Source organism: Nomascus leucogenys, chromosome 14 (assembly GCF_006542625.1).
Source record: "Nomascus leucogenys isolate Asia chromosome 14, Asia_NLE_v1, whole genome shotgun sequence".
In the NCBI taxonomy this organism is placed as follows: domain Eukaryota; kingdom Metazoa; phylum Chordata; class Mammalia; order Primates; family Hylobatidae; genus Nomascus; species Nomascus leucogenys.
Window position 1 is genome coordinate 77163119 of NC_044394.1, and position 24058 is coordinate 77187176.

The 24058-nt window shown below is 41.3% G+C and overlaps 1 pseudogene across 1 annotated transcript; it reads left to right on the forward strand.

Moving 5' to 3' along the window:
• The first annotated feature begins 100 nt into the window (after window positions 1-100).
• On the forward strand, window positions 101-24058 carry LOC100585882 (annotated as a pseudogene). Its single transcript, XR_004033263.1, has 2 exons — window positions 101-241; window positions 23603-24058. The product of XR_004033263.1 is annotated as a heat shock protein beta-1 pseudogene (transcript).

A 24058-nucleotide genomic window follows, 5' to 3' on the forward strand; every position in this document is an offset into this window, starting at 1 on the left:
TGGAAGAATCTGGGAAAATTTCCAGATTCACCAAAAGTCACTGAACACAGAGCCCAAAGGGGTAGCCCATCCACACTCTGATGCCAGTCACCATCTGTCCATGGTGCCCCGACACCAACCCTACAGCCCTTTACCCTACCCCCCGACACCTAGTCCCATCCTCACAGACTCAGAATCTGAAGCTGTCTTAATCTGGGGTTGTCTGCTCACCAGGCAAAGAAACCTGCTGAAACTGGCCCAGGTAAAGGAGTAGTAGGTGTAGTTCAGAGAACCCAGAAGCAGGAAAAACAGCCTCAGGTGCTTAAACTGAAAAAAGAAGCTCAAAACTGACTTTCCTCTTCAGGTCTCAGACGCTGCACTCTCTAAGCTATGTGTTTTTCTGTTTTGTTTTGTTTGTTTTTTGTTTTTTTTTCTGTGTCTCCCAAGAACTTCCTGCATGTGGGGCTCTGATGACTTCCCCGAGGCCTGATGACCATGACCTCCCAGTCCAAGAGCTTCACAGAGCTCCAGGGCCTTGTTCTGTACTTCCAGGGGCAGGCTCTGAGTGGCCCAGCAAAATGGGGATGCACAGTGTGGCAGAGAAGGGGTTGCACGCAGCAACACAGTGTTCTTCAGCCTTCCAGAAAACAGCTATTGACGGGCCTCCTCAGATTCTGGAATGTGTATGTATTCATTTGCTAGGGCTGCCGTAACAAAGTACCACAGACCCGGGGGCTTAAACCACAGAGATTTATTGGCTCACGGTTCTAGAGGCTGGAAGTAGGAAAGGGTTAGTTCCTTCTGAGGGCTGCAAGGAAGCATTTGTTCCAGGCCTCTCCCCTTGGCTTGGAGATGGCCATTTCCTCCCTATGTCCCTCATGTCTTCTTCCCTCCATGGGTGTCTCAGCGTCCACATTTCCCCTTTTTATAAGAACTATTTTTCATAGTGGATTAAGGCCCAATCTAATGAACTAATTTTAACTTGATTACCTCTATAAATACCGTAGGTCCAAATAAAGTCACTTTCTGAGGTCCTGGGGTTAGGGATTCAATGAACGAACCTGGGGAGCAGAGGGAACACATTTTACTGCCTAACAGCACAGTTCCTAAACATGAGATCTTTCTGCATAGACCCCTGGGAAGTCTAGTGTTTGGTGGACTGCCATGTCAGAGTGGCAGCCTATCTTGCTGCATCTAGAACTGCTCAAGCCAAATGCTCATCAGAAACTGAGACTCGGGTGAGGGGTGTATGGGCACCAACCTGCCTTTCAGGTGTGGCTCTGGGAAGAGGGCTTCCAAGCATGCTCAAGTGCCTAAGAGTCAGCCTAGTAACTAAAATAATACAAAACAAGACAGCAACAAGATCACATTTACGTCGATCATACTGGCAGAATGTTAAGACAGGACTGCATTTTGAGAGGAGCACACACACCACACATTGCTCATGTCAGCAAAAAGTGGAACCACATTTCTGGAAACAATTTGGTGATTTCATCAAGGACATTTTAAAAAGTTGTATAATTTGACCCAAGATTCCTGATTTTAGAAATTTTTCTTCAGAAACTAACAAGGGCCACATTGAAAATTTTCTATATAAAAAAAATTCTTCTCAGCATCAGTTTTAATAGTTAAAAAAAAACCCTGGAAAACAGCCTCAATGTCCAATAAAAAGGGGATATGGCATATTCATATGACGGAGTAGTACAATGAAACTAGAAGTTTTCAAATAATTAGTTTTAATGACAAAATTTTTTGATATAAGGTAAAATATTAAGTGAAGCAAGCTACAAACTTATAATACATTATATAACAAACTATATTTAAAATATTCATAAAAATAATCGAAATTTTAGCAATTTATTTGGTGATAAGATTAGAAACTTTTATTTTTAAATTTCCATATTTCCTAAACTTCTTGCAAGGAATATATTTATACATCATCTTTGTAAAGCAGAAAGAATAGCAATTTTTTTTAACATTGTGCTTCCTTTTCTATTGTCACTTCTCTTCCTTCTCCTCTACCCTTACTTTTAACCAAGGCTAGAGGTCGAACAGTGACTTGGTGCTCACAATGTCTATTGCACTATTTGACTCAATAACTTTAGGTCTATTTCTCATTGTTATTGCATCCACTGTAACTTTTTCCATACCCTGATGCTCATGCAATAAAAAGAATTAGTGTAACTTAACCTAACTGTATCATTGGTTTCTATAAGACTGTAAAGCTTATAATGGGACTTGAAAATGGAAATACCCTGGTGGAATTACTGTCACATATAGACTACATTTTTCTATATTTCTCTTGTAATTCCTGACTTTGAGTTCCTCCCAGTAGGAATACACTGTCCTTCATGAACAAATATAAATATATAAATATAGCAACATTATAGCACTTCAAATTGTCATGAACTTTTCCAATCTTTTTTAAATTCTGACAAGATTATTTTCTAATGAAAGAATATGATCATGTTAATTTCCCAGTTTGAAAATCTTTTGGTGGATGTTGGGCTATGCTACCTAGGTCCTCCTTTGGGTGCTGTGCTGTGCTGTGCTACCTAGGTCCTCCTTTGGGGCTGAGCACCCCTTCTCCACAGTTGCCAGGAATGTTGGGGCTAATGGTTGTCAACTGAGTGGTTCCCCAGAAGGTACCCTCAGCTGAAGACAGCAGCTTCACCCAGGGCCACACCCCCTCCCTAGGAACAGCCAACCTCTGATAACTAGTCAATGCAGGCTGTAGAGCTTGACCCCCTTGCTTTCAGTTGGGGCAAATCTGAAGGGTCATCTCAGCTCTAGAGCTCCCTGCAGGTCACTTCTTTCCTCTGCCCACCTCTCCTTCCATCATTTCCCTACAGATATTGTTCCTGTGAACACTCTCTAATAAACATCTGCATGCAAGTAAATGTCTGCCTCTGTGTCTGCTTCCTGGGGGAACTCAATGTAAGACTTTGTACCAGGAGTAGTCTGAGGAAGCAGACTCTAAAATGGGGGTCTCTAAATAGAGTGTAAAGTGGGGACGTGGATGATCCCTGAACAACTGGTTATGAGAATCCTATCACTGGTGGTAAATGGAGCATGCGTAGCCACAGGCATCCTGTAGCAGTGAAATTGTTAAAGCTTTTCCCAGTAGTGAGCTGCAATTGGATACTAATGGAAAGGAATGCACTAGGGTGAGAATTATCTCAGTGCTTGAGAAATTTCAGGAAAGCAGAAATTCTAAGAACTATGGAATTAGGTATCTATTTTTGGGTGCAATCAATACACTGAAGGAAAATAGTTACAATCTGAGGGTTGGGGAGCTTAATCTAAGAGTTGGAGAGCTTCATTGGCATGATATAGAGTTCCCTTCATCTGCTGAAGAAAAAGCTTAGTATCAAAACCCAGGACCTGCTTATAAGAGAGTAACAGAGCTTCAGAGGAGGTTGAATTCTAAAGCTCATCAAGTCTTCTGTTGCCAAAGTCAGGGCTCTTGGAAAGGCACAGGACCCTGAGACATGGGATGGGAATATCTGAGCTATTGCACTTGAAATCTTTTTTTTTTTTTTTTTTTTTGAGACGGAGTCTCGCTCTGTCACCCAGGCTGGAGTGCAGTGGTGCATGCACTTGAAATCTTAAATGCCAGATCCCTGTGAAATCTCTGCACCTGCTAACACAGTCTACTCTTTTCTGTTACAGGGTAGCCCCCCTTCCCCACCTTGATTGAAGATGATGAAAAGCAAGGGGGAAGGTCCTTGCCCTTACAAGATACTACACACCTCTTTAAATGCCTACTCCACATCCCCTCCTTGACACACACAAATAACTAGGATTAAGTCATATCATAAATTTGTCAGGAAGGTAATAAGTTTACTAAGAGAGAAAAGAACTATTCCCTAAAGAAGCCACAGGACCTAGCCAACATGTACCAGCAGGATCTGATAGATGAGACTACATCTTGAAGGCACTGGATCAAGGGAGGTGGCAAAGTGGTATAAAAGAAAGTTTATTGATATAGAAGTACTCTCCCATGATACAAAATTTAACACGCTGGCAAAGACCCAGTCATGCTTAAATAGTTTTTGGAACCTTGAAGAAAGCAATGGTCCATGTATATAAGGTCAACATGGAAGAAAGGCCATGGAAGACAAAAAAATAGATGATCAAAAGCTCAGAGAAAGGAATGTGGTAGAAGGAATGTACTATGCAATGCCAGAAAACTAACTTGCTGACTATGTTCTGTGGGCAGCCTGGTAAAAAGTGTTTACCGAAGCAGTAAAAAATGCACTGGTTAGAGGTACAACTGCATCCCTGAGAATCTCAGAAATGGCTGTGTTCTATAGGCCAGGGCTAACAGTGGGAAATGATCTTACACAACTGGGCTCCCTGACAGCAATAAGAATGATAAAATCCCAAAATCAAAGAGGTTGGATGGTGCGCTTAAATATTACAATCAAAAGGGAACAAGTTTTCTAATAAAATGCAAGGTCATTGTAGCAGTCAAAAAGCTCTGGGGGTAATAGAACATGTCACACAGACACTATAGATGAGTAGGCAACAAGGTTAATGCTCAGTTTGTACAGTCTACATAAATCAAAAATGGATAATCAGAGGACTGAGGAAAGCTGTCCCAGTAAATCGTCATACTCACTTTTCCAGCTTCTGAACCTAAGCATTCAGACCCAGATCCCACACAGACTGACGTAGAGACCATGTGCCTTGGAGAAACCTGCAGTCCTATGGCAAGTGCCTTCATTAATGATATCTCCAGTCCTTTTCCAAAAGGACACAGGGCCCTTTAAATGAGTAACCATACAGTGGGGAAAGGAAAATACCAAAATACTTTATGACTGGTACACAATGTGCAAGCTGATGAGATACTGGGAGACCCATGGTCCCTCTTTTAGAGAGCGGTTAAAGGAGGCCTGAGTAATGAATGAAGCCCTGGCTCAGATCTGGGTTACAGTGGGTCCAGTGGGTCCATGACCCACCCAGCAGTCATTTCCCCTGTTTTCTAAATGTTAATTGGGAGGGATACATGTGACCGTTGGCAGAAACCACACATCAACTCCTTGCCATGTGAGGTAAGAGCTATCACAACGGGGAAGGCCACATGGAAGTCCCTAAGTCCTCCCCCTTCTGTCACCAATACAGTTGTGCACCATGTACTGACATTTTGGTCAACTATGAACCTCAAATATGACAGTGGTCCCAAAAGATTATAACGGACCTGAAAAATTCCTATCACCTAGTGACATTGTAGCCACTGTACCATCTTACTGCAATGAATTACTCATGTGATTGTGGTGATGCTGGTGCAAACAAACCTACTGTACTGCCAGTCATATGAAAGTCCAGCACATGCAATTATGTACAGTATATAATCCTTGATAATGACCATAAACAACTATGGGCCTGGTTTATATATTTAGTGTACTATCCTTTGTATCATTATTTTAGCATGTACTCCTAATTCCAAAAAAAAAAAAAAAGTTACCTGTAAAACAGCCTCAGGCAGGTCCTTCAGGAGGATTCCAGAAGAAGACACTGCCATCACAGGAGACAACAGCTTCATGCGTGTTATTGCTCCTGGAGTCCTTCCCGTGGGACAGGATGTGGAGGTGGAAGACAGTGCTATTGATGACCCTGACTCTGTGTAGGCCTAGGCTAATGTGTGCTTTTGCGACTTAGTGTTTAACAAAAAGTTTTAAAAAGTAAAACATCAAAATCAAAAATTTAAAAATAGAAAAAAACTTACAGAATAAAAATATAAACAAGAAAATATTTTTGTACAGCTGCACAATGTGAGTTTTAAGCTAAAGCTAAATATTGTTAGAAAAGAATTCAAAAATTTTAAAAATTAGCTTATAAAGTAAAAACGTTACTGTAAGCTAAGGTTAACTTATTACTAAGCAAAAGGTTTTTGTTTCATAAATTTCGGGTAGCCTAAGGCACAGTGTTTATAAAGTCTTTAGCGGTGTGCAGTAATGTCCTAGGCCTTCACATTCACTCACCACTCACTCACTGACTCACCCAGAGTAGCTCCTAGTCCTGCAGTGCCCTGTATGGGTGTAGCATGTCTTTTCTTTTATGTAATATTTTTACTATACCTTTTCCATATGTATATATATTTAGGTAGAAAAATACTCAGCATTATGTTACAGTTGCCTGGAGTATTCAGCACAGTACCATGGTGCACAGGTTTGTAGCCTAGGAGCAAAAGACTACACCATTTAGCCCAAGTGTACAGTAGGCTCTACCATCTAGATCCATGTGAGAATGCTCTATGATGTTTGCACAATGTTGAAATCACCGAATGACACGTTTCTCAGAACATATCCCCGTCGGTAAGTAACACATGACTATATAGTAAATCAGGCACAGTTTAGCATACTGAAAATATTCCAGAGATTATTATTACCATTAAAAACATAGAACACAGCAGGGCTGGCCCCCAACATAACCCCATTAATTCACCAGTTTAACGGAAGGCAATCCAGAGAGATACTAAAGGATTGGCAGTGGAGTGTCACAAACTCAGCCACGTGGTAATACCAACTGCAGTCTGTGCCACACAGGGCATCTCTGCTAGTGTAGAGCCGCACTGCCTCAGGTGTGTGTTATGCCACCATTGATCTGATAAATGCATTATTTTCCATCCCTACTGAGGAAGAAGATATGACAGAGTTTGCATTCACTTGGAACACACAAAAATATAATTTACAGTTCTTCTCTCTGAGAAGACCTGACCACCTGGGTATCCTGTCCACTACGGTGATAACATGATACTAATCATACCAGATGAGGGAAAAGTAGCAAGTATGTTAGAGGCCTTCGTAATTTCCATCACATCATTTCAGAGGATGAGAGATAAATTTTATTAAGATTTAGGGGCTCACCATTTTAGTCAAATATTTGTCGGGGCATGCTGGACTCTTCATTGTAAATAAAAAATTGCTGCATCTGACACTTCTTATAAGGTGCAAGGAAGCATTATGCCTATGAGCCACTCTAGGTCTTGGGAATTTCCATGCTAGGGTTCAGTCCATTTACTAGGCATATTGGTCAGGGTTCTCCAGAGAAATAGAATCAGTAGGATGTGTATATATAGAGGGAGACAGGAAAGAGAAGAAAAAAAAAAAAAAAAATTAGGGGGGGGGGGAGCAGAGAGAGGAGGAGAAGGGAAAGGAGGAGGAGAGAGCATAATTCAGAAAAAAAAAAAAAAAAAAAAAAAAAAAAAAAAAAAAAAAAAAAAAAAAAAAAATAAGAGAGACAGGAAAGAGAGAAACATTAATTCAAAAAAATTAACTCACATGATTATGGAGGCTAAGTCCATGATCTCAGGGTAGACAGGAAAATTAGAGACCAAGAAAAATGCTGCTGTTGCAATTTTTTTGATGGCAGTCGAGTCTGATGGCCACCTGCTAGCAGAATTCCTTCTTGCTCCAGTAAGGTCAGTGTTTGTTCTATTTGGGACTTCATCTGATTGGGCGAGACCCACCCACATTACAGAGGGCAACATGCTTGACTCAAGTCCACCAATGTAAATTTTAATCTCATCTGAAGAAACACTCTCACAGACACATTCAGAATAATGTTTGACCAAATATTTGGATACCATGGCCAGCCATATTGACATAAAATTAACCAGCATACCAGGTAACATCAAAGGTTGCCACCTTTCAGTGGGGCCCAAAAGAGAAAGTCAAAGCTGAAGGCAAGAAGCCCTATTGTTACAGTAGGTAGCTAGTCAGGCAGGAGAGGGCCCTCCCACCCCCAACGAATGTCAGGCGACCATATGGTCAGGTGGTTGTCACACTGTCTCTAAAATAATAATTGGTCACAGCCAGCATCAGGGAAAGGCAGTCTCTCAATAAATAGAAATATCAGAAACTGGTGATAAGATCTCAGAAGTTAGGGAGTGGGCCCAAGGAAGCACATTAAGAGGCAAAATGGCAGAGTTTAACTGGTATGTGACCGCCTAGGGACATTCAACTGGTAAGGGAAGAACACCTCAAGTGAGCATGTGTATAACTCCAGTGAACACACCGTGCATGCTTCCCTCCCAAGTGCTAGCAGGCGACTGTGCATGCAGACAGCCCACCCCAAGCAGAGAATCAGGCAAGAAGGGATGCAAGACCCCAGAAGCATGCCAATGTACCCCTAAAGGTATCAGGGGTAGGAAAAAAGGTGCATAATCATAAGGTACCAAGTGACCTTACAGACAGAACTTTCCATTATGACCTGTGTTGTGTAAGACTCCCCAAATCACAATATCAGAGCAAAGCAAAAACAACTTGTAAAATGCAAATGTTACATCTCAGACCAGGCAGGAATAGGGCCAGAAGACACAGATAATCTACAAGAACAAGTGGCCCAGAACCTGATGCGATCCACCGCTACGGCATGGGTGCGAATCTTTTAGTTCAAATCTTTAGCCACATGAGTTGTCCCTTATGACCAGCCCACCAAGGGGGAGAGGATTTGTTTTAGTTCCTAAATGCATTGGCTCCACAGCTGGGAGCAAGCAAGAAATTGACTGCCATTGCTCTCTAGTTCTATAGCAATGAGGATAAATCCTCCCAATGGACAGAGCTGAGGGCAGGCTCTGTGTGGAAAGAGAAGTGACCCAAGGTAAGAATGTGTAACACATGGGAGGTAACAAATGGCTAAGCTGGTTAGTTGGGGCCTGGAGGGAAGATTGAAAGATAGAGACAAGGAAGTCTGAGGAAAGGCATTTAGGTGGCCTGATAAGAGTGGGCAAGAAATATGAAGATGTTTTTATCTTATGGTAACGCCTACCAGAGAGTGTCCCCCATGGAAGGAGTACTATACAACCATGCAGATACATTTGTCAGCCAATCAACACCACCAACCTCTGCCACTAGCCATTCAGGCCTGGGACAGTGGGAGCATGAGCAGAGTAGCTATGGCCGCAGGGATGTGGGTTTCATAACATAAACATGATTGAGTGAATCACTGGCCACCTGATTGAGCTCAATCTCCAGTCCATCTCCCCTCCTTGGAGGTGGAGCTGTCCCAAAATTTCAGCCCTCTAATTATGTGATGGCCCCCAGTCTGAAGCCATCCAGGGGCTCACCTGAGTTACTTCATTAGTATAACAAAGACAGTCTTATCACTCAGGAAATTCCAAGCCATTCTGAGCTCTGTACCAGGAATTAGGAAAAAAAACCAGATGTGTTCCTTATACCACAGAAGGTGACTGCCCCTCCTTGAGGGCAGCCTGCATCCAATGGCTGCTCCATGGGAGATGTGAGCTTGGAGCGGAGGCATAATTGCCTCAAGGTAGAACAACTCTGAAGAACCATCCGGCTCCAAAGCTTCTCTGGCATCAGCTGTAGCTTTTGTTACAGTTTAAGTTCTCCAGTTCTCAGGAGGCGTTGACATGGAAAAGCAATCTCCAATAAACTTTCCTCATGCCTGCCTTTTTTTTTTAACTCTACTTCCAAGGTAACCTAACCTAAGACAGTTTTCATCTACTGGCAGGATAAAATTCAGACATCTCAGGAAACAAGGTCATTCATGTGCTCACTACCTAGTTATCTAACATCAATTTGTACAATCTTTGAACTTTACACTTCCGCCATATTGAATTTCACTCTAAAGTCCCTGAACTCCTTCATTTAGCTGGTGACTTGTGTTAGATGGTGCACTGGGTTAATGGGCACTCTCCAGCCCTCTGTAATCTATGCCGGCTGCTTGCTGCAGGTGGACTACTCATAAAGATCCCCACACAGCTGTGCTTCCCCAGTTGTATTAGTGCACACCTGGAAACAGTTCTTCCCAAAATGGTTTATGCTAGCACTTATTGTCATTGCCATAGTATAATTTAATTTAAAACTACATAAATCAGTAAAATAGGAAGATTAAAAAAAGAGATTGTTTCTATGAAAACTAAATTGGATGTATTAAAAAGGCTTGACAAAGGTGAATTTCTGATTATATTGGCTCTCTAATTTGGATGAAACAATAATAAAACAGTGAGAAAAGGGTATAACTCTCTAGAAAATGTTCTCAAGGAGTTTGTTTCCCCGTGACTTCAATTTCTCACTCCACTTGAAAGGAAGAGAAACAATAATTCAGAGGGTACATTAAGGATGTATGTTATGGAAGGAGAAAAATGTAGAACAGTATATATATAATCAAGCAAAGTTACCCTTTATAAAAAACTGGACAAACATAAGTGCACTTACATGTTTTAATGTAAAATGAAATGTTTAAAGTACATGTGTCTTCCTTTAATAATAATCTGTGTTAACTAGCAGTCTGAACCTGAACCAACCAGGCTCACATCACATGAGAACATCTCCACTGGCTGCTCATTCCCTCAGGCTACCCACCCTGCTTCTCTCTAGGCCTTTCCACACACTGCTGGAAGTCCTGAAAGCTCTCCCACCCTTTCAAAACTCAGCTCAGCCATCACTTCCTTCAGGGAGCTTTCCCAGACTTCCTAAGATTTCACAGGCTCCTCCTTGCCCTCTGGATGGATGTACATCTCGTAAGTACTAGGGGTATTGCATTTGTCCACTGATTTGTCTTCCCCATAAAACTATAAGCAATGCCTGCCTCTAAGTCCTCCTTGAAAACCTGTGTGCATTGTCTGGCACATGGTCAGAATTCAATAAATATGTTTTCATTAATAAGTTTATGCATAATTTGTCAATATTCCATTTCCTTTCCATAAGAAATTTGCACACAAACCCATATCCCCCCTTTTTATTTCTGGCTGCTGTCCTCCCTCCCCTTACATAAGAAAATGAACTTGTAGATGTCAGGGACATTTTCAGATGGTAGAAAGTGAAGTAAAGATAACTGTGAACTTTAGAGGCGAAACCGGAAAACAGAATCTTGAATATTTACCAACAATAGCCAAGAAAGGTAATTAACACAGGGTTTATGATAGCATCCTTATAGCATTTTTAAGTTAATGAAATGGAATTGCAACTTACCTCAATGAAATGTATCTTTGGAGGAAAAAATATACATTGATGGGTTTTACTAGCTTGGGTAAAAGAAATACAGACATAAGGTTATTTTTTCCCTGTCTTCCTGTTTTTGGAAATAAAGCCCAAATTATCCCCCATTAAATTGCCCACAGCTGCCAGATCTTTTTTCTTTGATTTTTTCTTTCTTTCTTTTTTTTAATTCCTATAAGTATCTTGAGAACATACACAATGGCTATAATAATCCTCATTTTCGAACTCTATGAAATCAAGTTCATATAATGGACCTTTATTGATTAAGGAAGAAGATTACACTTCTTCGAGAAGATAACTAACCATTGCCTCCAGAAAAAAAGGTGCAATTTGTTTGTAAATTACTGTGACGCCAGTAGCAAATTGCATTAATTAATCTACCCTCCACACACATCATTTCACCACTCCTAGAGGGATCAAACAAGTTTTGGTGCACTTTGTGTAGAATTTGTTACCTGACGATACATTGCTATAATAGCTGAAAACTTGAGTAGTATTCTTTATTTATTTATTTTTGTTGCTGTTGTTGAGGCGGAGTCTCGCTCTGTCGCCCAGGCTGGAGTGCAGTGGCGCAATCTCGGCTCACTGCAAGCTCCGCCTCCCAGGTTCACGCCGTTCTCCTGCCTCAGCCTCTCCGAGTAGCTGGGACTACAGGCACCTGCCACCACGCCAGGCTAATTTTTTTGTATTTTTAGTAGAGACGGGGTTTCACCGTGGTCTCGATCTCCTGACCTCGTGATCCGCCCGCCTTGGCCTCCCAAAGTGCTGGGATTACAAGCGTGAGCCACCACGCCCGGCCTTCAGTAGTATTCTTGACAGTGTGGCAACGTCAGTACAATGACACTGTGCCAAATGGATTTCAACTAGAAAGTAGCAAGGAACCTCTGTCATTTGTGACTCAGTGTTTTTAGTAGGCAGAATCCTGCCGGCTCCCTTCCTCCCCCTCCTCCAGCAGAATCTCCATTCAGAAAAGATGCCACTGCAGGCGGTTAGTGGCAATGTCCCAAACAGAGATCTGCACTTACCTGCTTATTATGAAGTCTGAGGTTGCTGCTCTATCAGGCAGTTAGAACAGAGAACAAACAAACAACAATGATAACAACAACAAAAAAAGAATTCTTCAGTTTCTCAGCATTTAGGGAATTTCTTAAAGAGTTCAAGAAAAATCCTCAGAAGCCGTGCATGTTTTCAATTCACAGTTACTAATATGAAGAGTTAATAAAGAGTCGTAGCAGATGCAGCCAGCTTGGTGTTGACTGTCCTTAGGCTCCCAGACCCACTTTCCCTGTGGAAGGAAACCAGGAGTACCTGGAAACTTGGGGGGTAGCCCTTTATCCACAACTGAGTGGGTCAGTGGCATAAATAATCGGCTACTTTGTCCCTGATGGCTTGAGCCAAAGTTACTTCCCCTGGGGCCTTGTTGGTAGCATATTTTGATTGGTCTCCTGCCCTTTTCCTCCCAGCTAGGGTGACCAACCACCCTGGGTTGCCTGGGACTACACCCGCTTTAGCGTTGAAATTTCCACATTCTAGAAAACTCTTGGACAGTTGTTCATCCTGTGCTTTTCTGATCCTGTACCACCACATCTCCTGAGAACGCTCCCCAATGAGTTGCCTTCACATGAACACTCATCTTGGGATCTGCCTCTGGGAAACCCAAGTGAAGAAAACAATCCTTAAAAACATTGGCCACCTAATCAGAAAACCTCTTTAACCATCTGCACATCCACCAGTACAACAGAGCACTTCAACAAGCAGAATCAACCCTCAGAACACTTACAAGGAAGGGAGGTTGATCTCTGAAGACACCAGCAGACCTTGTCCACTTTTCACCATGCCCACTGCCACCTCCCACAACCAAACCATTATCATCACCTCTTGCTGGGACAACTGCAGTAGCCACCTTGGGTCCCTCTTCTTCTGCCGCTGTGCCTGCAGTTTATTCTCAGAGTAACCTAGTTAAAATATAATCCAGTTCATGGGACTCATTGTCACAAACCCCTACAGTTACTCCTTAGCTTACAGTAAAAGTGAAAGTTCTGCTGGCATGGTGGCTTGCACCTGTAGTCCAAGTACCAGAGTACCATAGGCCAAGGCCAGGAGTTTGAGTCCATCCTGGGCAACATAGCTAAAAAGAATAAAAGGGTTTTTTGTGAGTACTTTTAAAAATTATTTTAATTATTTTTATTTTTATTTTTTGAAATGGAGTCTTGCTCTGTCACCCATGCTAGAGTGCAGTAGCACAATCATAGCTCATTGCAACCTCGACCTCCTGGGCTCAAGCAATCCTCTTGCTTCAGCCTCCTGAGTAGCTGAGACTACAGACATGGACCACCACACTGGCTAATTATTTTTTGTTGGAGATGGGGGTCTCACTATGTTGCCCAGGCTGGTCTTGAACTCCTGGGCTCAAGTGATCCTCCCACGTTGGCCTTCCGAAGTGCTGGGATTACATGAATACACTACCACCCAGCCAGAACATTTTTGTAAATAAAAGCAAAAGTCCTTTCCATGAGCCCACGGCTCCCCAGTGGGCTGCTCTGACCTCTCCTTCTGTCTCACTCTGGCCACCTGGATCTGTGCCAGATGTGCCAGCCCACCTGAGAGACTCTCCTCTCAGTCTGGAAGGTGACTCACTTCCTTTGGATCTTGACTCAAGACACCACCTCAGCAAGCCTTCCTCTGGGGTCCCAGCTAAAAGGGACATGCCCTCTCCTCCATGCACAGCCAAGCCCTGTCCTGCTGCCACCCCTCTTTTTGCACCACTCTTCGCCTTCTGTCTTTGCATCTGCCCTGCAGGGTGTAAGCGTCCTGAGGGCAGGTCTGTCTGTCTGTTTTTTTTTTTTTTTTTCATTTCACATATTGTTTACTTAATAGCAATAAAATGAGGTTGTATTAAATTAGGAAAAAACTTAAGCAAAAAAATATGATTCCTTTGCTTCAACTAAGAAGGGTGCCCTTGTACATGGAGTTCCCAGACACAGTCAGCTTCCTTCCTCCTGATTATCTGTGGCCAGTGAGAAAGAAAGGCATGACAGGGAAATTGAAAGAGCCAGGTGGATACCTCCATATGAGAGAACTTTTGGTGACATTTAAAAAACTCGCACTTCCACTTTAACGATTAAGAAACACACCAATCCAGCCCAGAGGTTTTTGTACATAGTGAGGAAACACTGGGGAGGTGGTCAAGAGACTGCAATAATTATCCTCCTTCACACATAAAAGAAGAAATATATCCTCAGATGCAATCAGTGTTTCATTCTTCCTTATCCAAGATTCCTCTCAGACTTCCAGAGACCAGTCCCATGAGTCAACCACATCCAGCTCCCAGTAGTGTTTCCCAGAGGAGAAGCCCTGGGTTCCCAGTGCAGCAATATAGTCAGATCTGTCAGAATTCAAAGATCCATCTTCCTGGTCATGTCTAAGCCGCAAACTTCTCACATCCTCAAACAGCCTCATACTGCGATTGGTTACTTAATTACTGAAGGAAATCTCCACTGTGGAAAGAAGATAATGTTCAAATCTAATGCAGTTTATAAACTCTTTTTTCAATGTACTAGCCAAAATTTTATTAAATACTTATTATTTGCCATGAAAATACATTAATGGGTAAACCATCATATAAATCTTTTTTAAATTTATTTATTTATTTATTTTTAATTTTACTTTAAGTTCTGCAATACATGTGCAGAATGTGCAGTCTGTCTGTCTGGTGCCTGCCACTCACCCCAGTCCTTGACAGTACTGGGATCACAGCAGATGCTGTCATGACTAGTGGTTGTTCTTCTTGTCTCTCCATCCTCCTACATCTGCTGCACCTCTTGAGACCAGGGTATAGTGTCAGAGGCCCTAGCTGAGTCCCCACATGGTTGCTTGCCAGTGACCACCAGTGATGCACACAGCTGCTCCTGCCCCACGCCCAGGCATCCCAGGGATGTGGCAGGCTTCCCTCCAGGCATCCCCTCTAAGATGAACAGGAGTGCAGTTGGAAGACAATAACCCAAATCAAAACAGAATATCCAATGGTAGAAAACAAAGCTTAAAGCCATGTGGGTGCATTTGGGCAAAGTCAGCAGGAGAAGCATTCCTCTTCCCAGCCCAGAGGCATGCACCTTTGATGACACCTTAGAATTCAGGTGTAAGACAGCCACAGCCCAGCATAGCACAGGGCTTCTCAAAGTGAGGTCCCCCGACCAACAGAGCCAATATTACCCAGAACTTGTTTAAAATGAAAGTTATCAGGTCCCACCATAATCCCTGGATCTACTGAATCAGAAACTCTGTGGGCGGGCCCAGCAACGAGTGTCTAAACAGTCTAAAGCCCCCCCAGGAGATTCTGACATACTGAGTCTAGAATCACTGGCCTCACAGGTAGTTCACATTGGGAATTATCTCTCTAGAAAACTCTTAGTATGGTTGTTTCATTGCAATCCCCTAGATCAGCGTTTCTCAACCTTGGCACTATAGACATTTGGGGCCGGATAATTATTTATTATAGGGGAGTGCCCTGTGCCTTGTGGGATGTTTAGCAGCATCCCTGAACCCTCTGTGCTACATGCCAGTAGCACCTCCTCACCTCTACCAGTTGTAACCAGCAGGACAATCACCAGGCTTTGCCAAATGCCTCTTGGAGGACATAATCACCCGTCGTTGAAAATCACTCTCTTAGACAATACTTGGAAGGCAAGAACAGCCTCGAATTGCAATGCCACTGAGCCTGCCAACATCAACAATTGGTGGCAGCCTCCCATTTTCAATAGCTTGATCCCAGAGCATCTGTTGCAGGTTGGGCTCCCTGGGAACAGACTTTGAGATTGGCATGCAGGAGGTTGAGCGGGCAGTTTGCACAGGAACAACTCTTGTTTGGGTGAGGGAAGCAAGAAGAGCCAGAAGGAGAGATTGGGCTGTGATACAACTGAAATGGAGGCTCCACAGGGAGCTCTGGAGTAGGATGGCCCTGCAGAGTTGTCCCAACAGAGGCACAGGAAAAAGCCCTTTACAGCCACTCCAATTGATCCATCATACCATAGATCACATGCTATTTCCTTGGGTGTAATTGTAGGTGAGCTGAATTCCTTCAGCTGCGTCAGTTCTCGGAGAGGGACTGAGCTGTGAGCTCTCAGCAGGAACACACCAGGTATCAGCATACATGTCCTAGGTGACATGCCACAGAATCCACAACAGCATCTGATCTCCATGGAGCTGTGACTTCAATCTTATCAGAACACCTGTGACTCCAGTGCATGCTATTAAGTGCTTAAATCCCAACCACAGTTATCTAAACACTTGAACAAAGAACATTTGTTTTTCCAAATGACATGTTATTATTCTAAGGCACATTGTGAACAGATCCAGTAGTTCATACTGTATCACTCTGTATTCCACTGGACCGATACTTGTTCTCATAAAAATATAATCTGTGGAGGTGTCCTCCCCAGATCTTCACCAAGGAGCCAGTGTGAATCAGGCCCAGGGATTGATTTTCTGGCTCTGATATGACTCTTCTCTGGAGGAGCTAATTATAGTTGATGAGAAGGTTTCTGGGTGTGAAGAGTCTCATCTTCTATTTGGTGTCTGTTCAGAATGACAATCCAGGAGTAATTAGCACTTGTCAGTTCAGACCAGCCCTGCTCACCCAGACACGAGACTGAGGTCTTCAGCCTGCAAACGTAGTACTGTCTGCGTCTGAGCCAATCATAATGGGCCCCATGTTGTTCTAGAAGTCACAGACTCCTCTGTAAGAGCCCCCTGGAATTTGTCTGGTCCGCTTCCCTAAGGCAGATATCTGGATATTTGTGTGTGGGTCAACATGCCCTCAAAGAGGAAGTCTCTCTCTCATTAATCACCGTAAGTAAAAGTATATATAAATGAAAGCTAGCATAACATAGCCTTTTGTCTTTTGTCTTTTCAGAAATTTGCCCCCAACACAAACCCTTATCTCATCACCTTGCACCATTTCTTGAAATGATGAGTTCATGTGGCTGTTTCTACCCTAGAGTATAAGCACATAGAGGACAGGAGCCACAGACTTATTTCTGTTCCAATTGTGTAAGTTTAGGAGCTGGTGGATAGGAGTTAAGGGGATGCCAGTCTGAGATAAGGGAAGACAAAGAGAACTGTTGGAACCTCAGACACACCATTTGTACAAGATTCTGTAGGAGCTGTGGCTCCTCCTCTATATGGACTCACACACAGCTTTGTGAATGTGATTCATTTTCCTCAGCACCACCACACCCACTGAACTTATCTAACTTTGCATACACTTTTAGGGGCTTCAGCAACTTCAGACTGGCCACCCACTCTGGAGTCCAGGAAAGAATCCCAAGCCCCCAGACAGAAGAGGTACCTGTAGCTCCTCTTACCTCTCCCTGGCAAGTGAACTACCTGACTTTCTCAGAAGCACACAAGAAGATAGCATGTTCTTCCACTTTGTGTTATGGCTGCATAAAGTTAACACCAAACACATTCTGTGGAGTGAGTAAGAGCATTGAAGTGTGACACACGACTTCCATCACTCAGCTCTCAGCCTGCATCTATTTTTGCCTCAGCAATATTTGGAAGAGCGATGGCCTGTAAATATATATAAGTGCATAATTATGGAGTTTCACAGAAACCATTTTCATAGAATATGGAATGTGTCATTATGAAAACCTTTAGAGGTATTTTCCTCCCAAAAATATATATTTTAAGAAATAAAAAAGTGGCCAAAATGAGTATTAACTCATATACCAATTGATGATAATAAATACACTCTTCACAGTATATATGTATTCAATCACATTCCAAGCATTCATATAACAATACATCAAGTCTAATCTCCTAATAACTCAGATCTTAAATGATTTTTCATTGTTAGAGGAGAAAAGAAAATGCTGCCTTGGGCTCAGAATTTGACGTTTGGTTGTGGCTTACACATCTTTTGACAAAGTTTTTCAGGTTGAAGTAAAATTGTTTAGAGAATAAAGCATAGATCATTTTTACCAGGCTCATCACCTAAGAAATTCTTCAAAATTACTCCGCCATTCTCCGTCGATGAAATCTTCTCCAAGACTCCTTTTCACCTGTCTAATTCTTACTGTGGTGATATAAATACTGGCAATTTTGCTCTAGAAAAGTCGAGTTGTCTTTCAGAAAGGGCATAAATTCAATTGCCTCCAGGAAGCCATCCAGGAATGTGCAATCCATACACCACTCTCTCTCTCTTTAAAATTCCTATAGCACCTGAAGTTCATAACACTCCTTTAAATAGTAAATTGTATAAAACTTGTTTCAAGTATGGGTAGCATCAGTGCCACCCATTTATGTACTTCCTGAAGGCTGAACTCCTGGCTGCGGAATGTCCAAATGTGTGACCCTGAGTAAGTCCCATCAACTCTGAACCTCAGTCTCTTCCCTGTGGAAGTCTCATTTCAGAGATATTTTAATTATTGAAAAAATTTCTCACCGTTGAAAAATTTGTCAGGAATGGACAGTAAAATCCACAATGCTGTCAATTTATTTCATGAACAATAATTGTGAAATTCTTATCTTGAAGAGAATGCTTACAGTACTTACCAAAGTTGAATCGCCATCTTAACTAAAACTAATGTCGTAGTGTGTAGTAACTGTCCTGGTAAGCACAGGCTAGAGATATCAGACATTCTGGAAAGCTTCTACCCCAAATTCAAAAGATATTAAAACCACTTATGGCTGGGGGTGGTGGCTCTCGCCTATAATCCCAGTAATTTCGGAGGCTGAGGTGGGAGGATCACTTGATGCCAGGAGTTTGAGACCAGTCTGGTTAACATGGTGAAACCCCGTTTCTACTAAAAATAGGAAAATTAGCTAGGCATGGTGGTGCATGCCCGTAGTCCCAGCTACTTGGGAGGCTGAGGCACGAGAATCATTTGAACCAGGGAGGCAGAGGTTGCAGTGAGCTGAGATCATGCTGCTGCACTCCAGGTTGGGCAACAGAGCCAGACTGTCTGAAAAACAAAACAAACCAAAAAAAAAAAAAATCAAAAACAACAACAACAACAAAAAACACTGCTTACAAGCCAGTTTATGGAAAAATAAAATAATTTTTGTCTTAAAATGTGGTCTCCAATATAAAGAGATGAGCCCAAATATTTCTGTATACAGATATCTGTTGTCAGACTACATATAAGATTAAATACTAGAAAACATCATACATTTCTAAGAAATAGGGTCTATACAATGTAATATTATTCACTCATTAGAAGAACATTTTAGGGAAATATTTAATAACATGGTAAATATTAAAAAATATATAATATTATGTACAATAGAATTTTGGGTTTATTTTAATGTATTAAAATCTGAAGAAAAAAGTCAGTAATTTTTAAAGAATACAGTGATTAGCACCTGATAACGGGAACTTATTCCTCATTTGCATCTTTCTGGATTTTAAAAATTTCCACAATGTACATATATTACTTTTATAATCAGAAAAGAAGTAGTAAAGATATTCTCAAATAAATGTGATACTCTCTGTTGAAAATTTGGTTTTTAAAAAAAACTTCCAGTTCTAAAGCATAATTTTTGTTAATGGCAAGAAAAATGGTGAGAACATAAGGTTTTCTCTGATACATTTTTAAAAAACAGAATGTAATTCCCCTAATAGATTTTGTTTTAGAAATATATTCTCCAACAACAGAAACCATGGATCTTCAGGGTAATTACTGAATTCCAGGTCTAAGGCAGGGAAAGTACAGAATGAGCCTGGAGCATCTTAAGATGCCGGAGACTAAGGACATGCACAAACAATGACGCAGATGTAGCAAAAGACACAGGCGGCAGCTCGAAGGGTTCTCAACATCCAAATTTGGGGAAATTTGAGCATGAAAATAATTACAGAAAGAATTATAATCCATAGAATGAAACAGATGTCCATGAGTCTATACTGATATGAAGAAAGATGATAGCAGATAGATAGATAGATAGATAGATACATACATACATACATACATACATACATACATACATACATACAGATACCTACGTGGATACAAAGATATGTAGGTAGATAGACATATATAAATAGATGGACAGATAGAGATAAATAGATTTATTGATTGATTGATTGGGAGGTAAATAGAGATGGATGGACGAGAGGGAGGAAAAGCTCCTTCTTACAGTAGAATTCCAATTAATAAAGGTGGTCTTAATTATTGTACTGTGGGTACCTAAAATGTTACCATGTGATGAGGTTTGTTCTAGTTTGGCAACTTTTTCTGTAAATTTAAAATTATTTCAAGATCAAAAGTGTAAAATTAATCTACAGAAAATGGCATAATTAGTTTATATTATGAAATTGGTATGTTTATAGAAAATTGAAAAGGAGAAAAAAAATCACAACCCATAGATCTATGATACAGAGATGCATTTCTGCTGTCTGTGCTTTCTCCTGGCTACTTTTAAACTAATACTTAAAAGGCAAGAATCTGTAAAGATCTAAAGAGAAACTTGTGATGCGTCCTGGGTTTATTCAGGTCTACGACCCTGAGCTCTTAAATAGGATGCTAGACAGCCATACTTTTGGTGCTCTGAGTCATAGAATTAAAGCCACATGTGAAAACATGGGAGGAATCAGGCCAGAATCAGGAATGCCAAAGAGGGCCTCTTCCGAACCACTCAGAGGAGGTTTCCTGCCTGGAAACGGCCATCAGCCCGTCCCATCTGGAGAGCATTAGCAGGAATTTCCACTGGTAGCATCAAAACCCCCTACAGGCATAAAGGAGTCTTCTGACAGCCTGGAGATGGTACTAAGATTTCCAGTGGCAGAGAAAGAGTGAAAATTATGTTTAAATTATCTAAAATTGCTTCCCTTAATATGAAAACTTGATCAAACACCACCACATCAAAAATAATTACCAGGCATCTACCTGGTCGGTGTCATTACATAACTTGTAAGCAAACAGACAAGAGGCATTGAAATAGACTTTGCCTCTATTCACAACCACTAGAACCGTATTTGCTGGTAGGATATTGTGTGCTCCCATCCCATGTTGCCGAAATGGCAGCTTATAGCTGGACAATGGGGAAAAGCAAGCTTATAGTTCTGTGGGAGCCAGCACAGCGATCCTGTTCTCTCCAGCAGGAACTAGGTTGTTGCTATAGCAACAACCAAATGATAGACAGATTTTTGAATGTGCTGTGGTCTACTGTGATAAGAGCTCCCAGGATATCCAGTCAGTATTTTCAAAGTGTGCTAAAACATGCACACTGTGTAATTATACTAAATGCTATGTTTCAAGATCAATTTTCAACGTCTTTCTTTTAAAAATTGAAATGATAGAGAATCTGAGCTATTTTTAGCTCTAAATAACCATTTGTGCTAATATCAGTTTTATTCACTACCATGTCAAGTCAAAACTTCCATTCTTTGTGCAGCACTTATATGCTTCAAGGAAGCTTGAGTCGAATTAATGAAAAAGTATAATGTCTCCAAGATAATAGTAACTTCTTGCTGAGGTGAATTTCATGGCAGGTGTTGTATAGGTTCTAAGAAATCAACATAGTGAAAACATGGTAGAATGCTTTAGACCTTCTCTTGTTCTATATATTTGGCTTGTTCTCTTAAGAAAATAGTGTAACTACAAAGCAATTTCATTGTGGTTGAAATAGAAATGAATAATGCCCACAGTACAGTAGCATTTCTATGCAATCAAGATTCAATTCTCCAAGTTTTACGCAAAATGTCCCTGACTTCAATACATCAAAAATACTTTTAACACCCTACATTAGAAAAAAATGCAGTGAGATTCTTAGAACTGCTAAAATTTGGAACAAGTAGCTTCCTCAGATCACTGCTTAGCAAAGACCCTCATCATCATTTATGCCATAGCTAAGGTCTAAAGGAAAAATCTTAAAATCCAAGCAAACATTTTTGTGCATTTGTAATCATAATTTAAGTTTCTTGGATGGAATGCAGACTGGCTTTACTAAGAACCACAGGTTAAAAATCATCTATCTTGAGGTGAAGATTTTCAGACTGATAATTGATTTTTTTCTTTCTTTTTATAGAGTTGGGGACTCACTCTGTTGCCCAGGCTGGAGTGCAATGGCACAATCATAGCTCAAGCAACCTTGAACTTCTGGGCTCAAGTGATCCTCCTGCCTCAACCTCCTGAGTTGCTCAGATTCAGACTGATTTTCTTAAATAAACTTTGTATTGCAGTATGTTATATTCAAATAGAAAGAAGTATCCATATCATAAGTATAATCAGCTTAATTCATTTTTGCCAATATAACATACTGTGTAACCAGCACCTAGCTTAAGAAACAGAACAGAATAAGATGCAAAGGAGGCCCTCGCTTTGGATATGGGGGATGAGTAATGATCCCCCAATGATAACTATATCCTGACTCCGTGGGTTAGTTCTGCCTTTGTCTGAAACTTATATAAATGGAATCACACAGTGTGTGCTGTGTTTGGCTCATTTAACTTAACATCATGTTTATGAGATTCATCCAAGCTGTCACTTATAGCGATTATTTGTTCATTCTCATTACTGTATAGTATCTGATCCATGGATTCATTGGAAGAACGATCTGGGTCAACTCTAGGAAATGGTTACAATTTTCAAAATAACTTTTTCTTGATGCTAGATAGCAAAAGAAGTTAACAGAAAGTTGGGAGGTGCAAATGTGCTTTTCTTTGAAATTTGAGTGATCATTATTCCATTTTACAGTTGGGTGGGAGTTAGAGTAAACTTCAGACATGATAGACTTTAAGAACTGAAAAGTGAAGAGAAATATCAGTATTTTTAAAAGTCATCCTAATTTTTGTGTGTGATATGTTCAAATCCCACATATTTTTCCACTTCTTAAATGCATCCTGGTATTTAGTAGAAATGTTTCAGCAAGATACTAATTTATTTCTTCTTCTTTTTTCAGTCTAAAAGGCCTAAAATGATTATTGGCAAGGAAAAAAATAACACACTGTCAGCATGGATATGTTTATATGACCAGTCAGAAGAGGCAAAATTCCCATACCTCTGGACCTGTTCTCTATCTTCAGAGATGTCCCTGCTTTTATTATGATTGTTGGAATTGTCAAGGGACAATTTGCAACAGCTCCAAAATAAATACATTATTTTCAGAGCCCGCAACATCTTCCCCAAAGCACAACTCTAAATTTAGATTGCTTTCTTAGAGATTGCTTCTACAAATTTCTACCATATCATCTAAAAGGAGATAACATGGTCAATGATTCATTCAAATGCCTAATATTCTGAAGCTCATTTCCATAAAGAAAAATGTGGTCTCTGTGTCTAAAAGCAAATGTAGACCAAGGCTTAAAAGTCAAAATTAATTCTATTTTTTACACTCTGCTGCATTAACTAATGAATCAAATAGAGGCTCTCTTTTCTTCTGAATATAGGAGCTTTAGAAACCAAAAGAAAAGAAACTAGGTAAATATTTTATCTTACATTTACTCCAAAAGATGTAAAAATAAAATTCGATTTGCCTCTGGGGTCAAGACTAGCTATGAGACTTTTGGATCTTGGTTTTCTTATAAACTGAAAGGATTTGACTATACAGTCTAAGTTTCCCTCCAAAACAAACATGCTTTCTTTCTGTTTCAGGAATAATAAATCAAGTTGTGAGAGCCAGGTCAAAGCAGAGGCCAGGAACTTGGGTGATTACAGTTAGAGGGAGCTGAAGCCCTGGCAACAGGCCCTGAAGTCGGCAACAGGTTAATAATAAATAATTCCCCTCTTCCCCCCAAAGGCAAGCATGAGGAGCGGCAGGACGAGCATGGCTACATCTCCTGGTGCTTCACGCGGAAATACACGCTGCCCCCCGGTGTGGACCCCACCCAGGTCTCCTCCTCCCTGTCCCCTGAGGGCACACTGACCGTGGAGGCCCCCATGCCCAACCTAGCCATGCAGTCCAACGAGATCACCATCCCAGTCACCTTCGAGTCGCGGGCCCAGCTTGGGGGCCCAGAAGCTGCAAAATCCAACGAGACTGCCGCCAAGTAAAGCCTTAGCCCGGATGCCCACCCCCGCTGCCGCCACTGGCTGTGCCTCCCCCCACCACCTGTGTGTTCTTTTGATATGTTTATCTTCTGTTTTTCTCAAATAAAGTTCGAAGCAACCCCC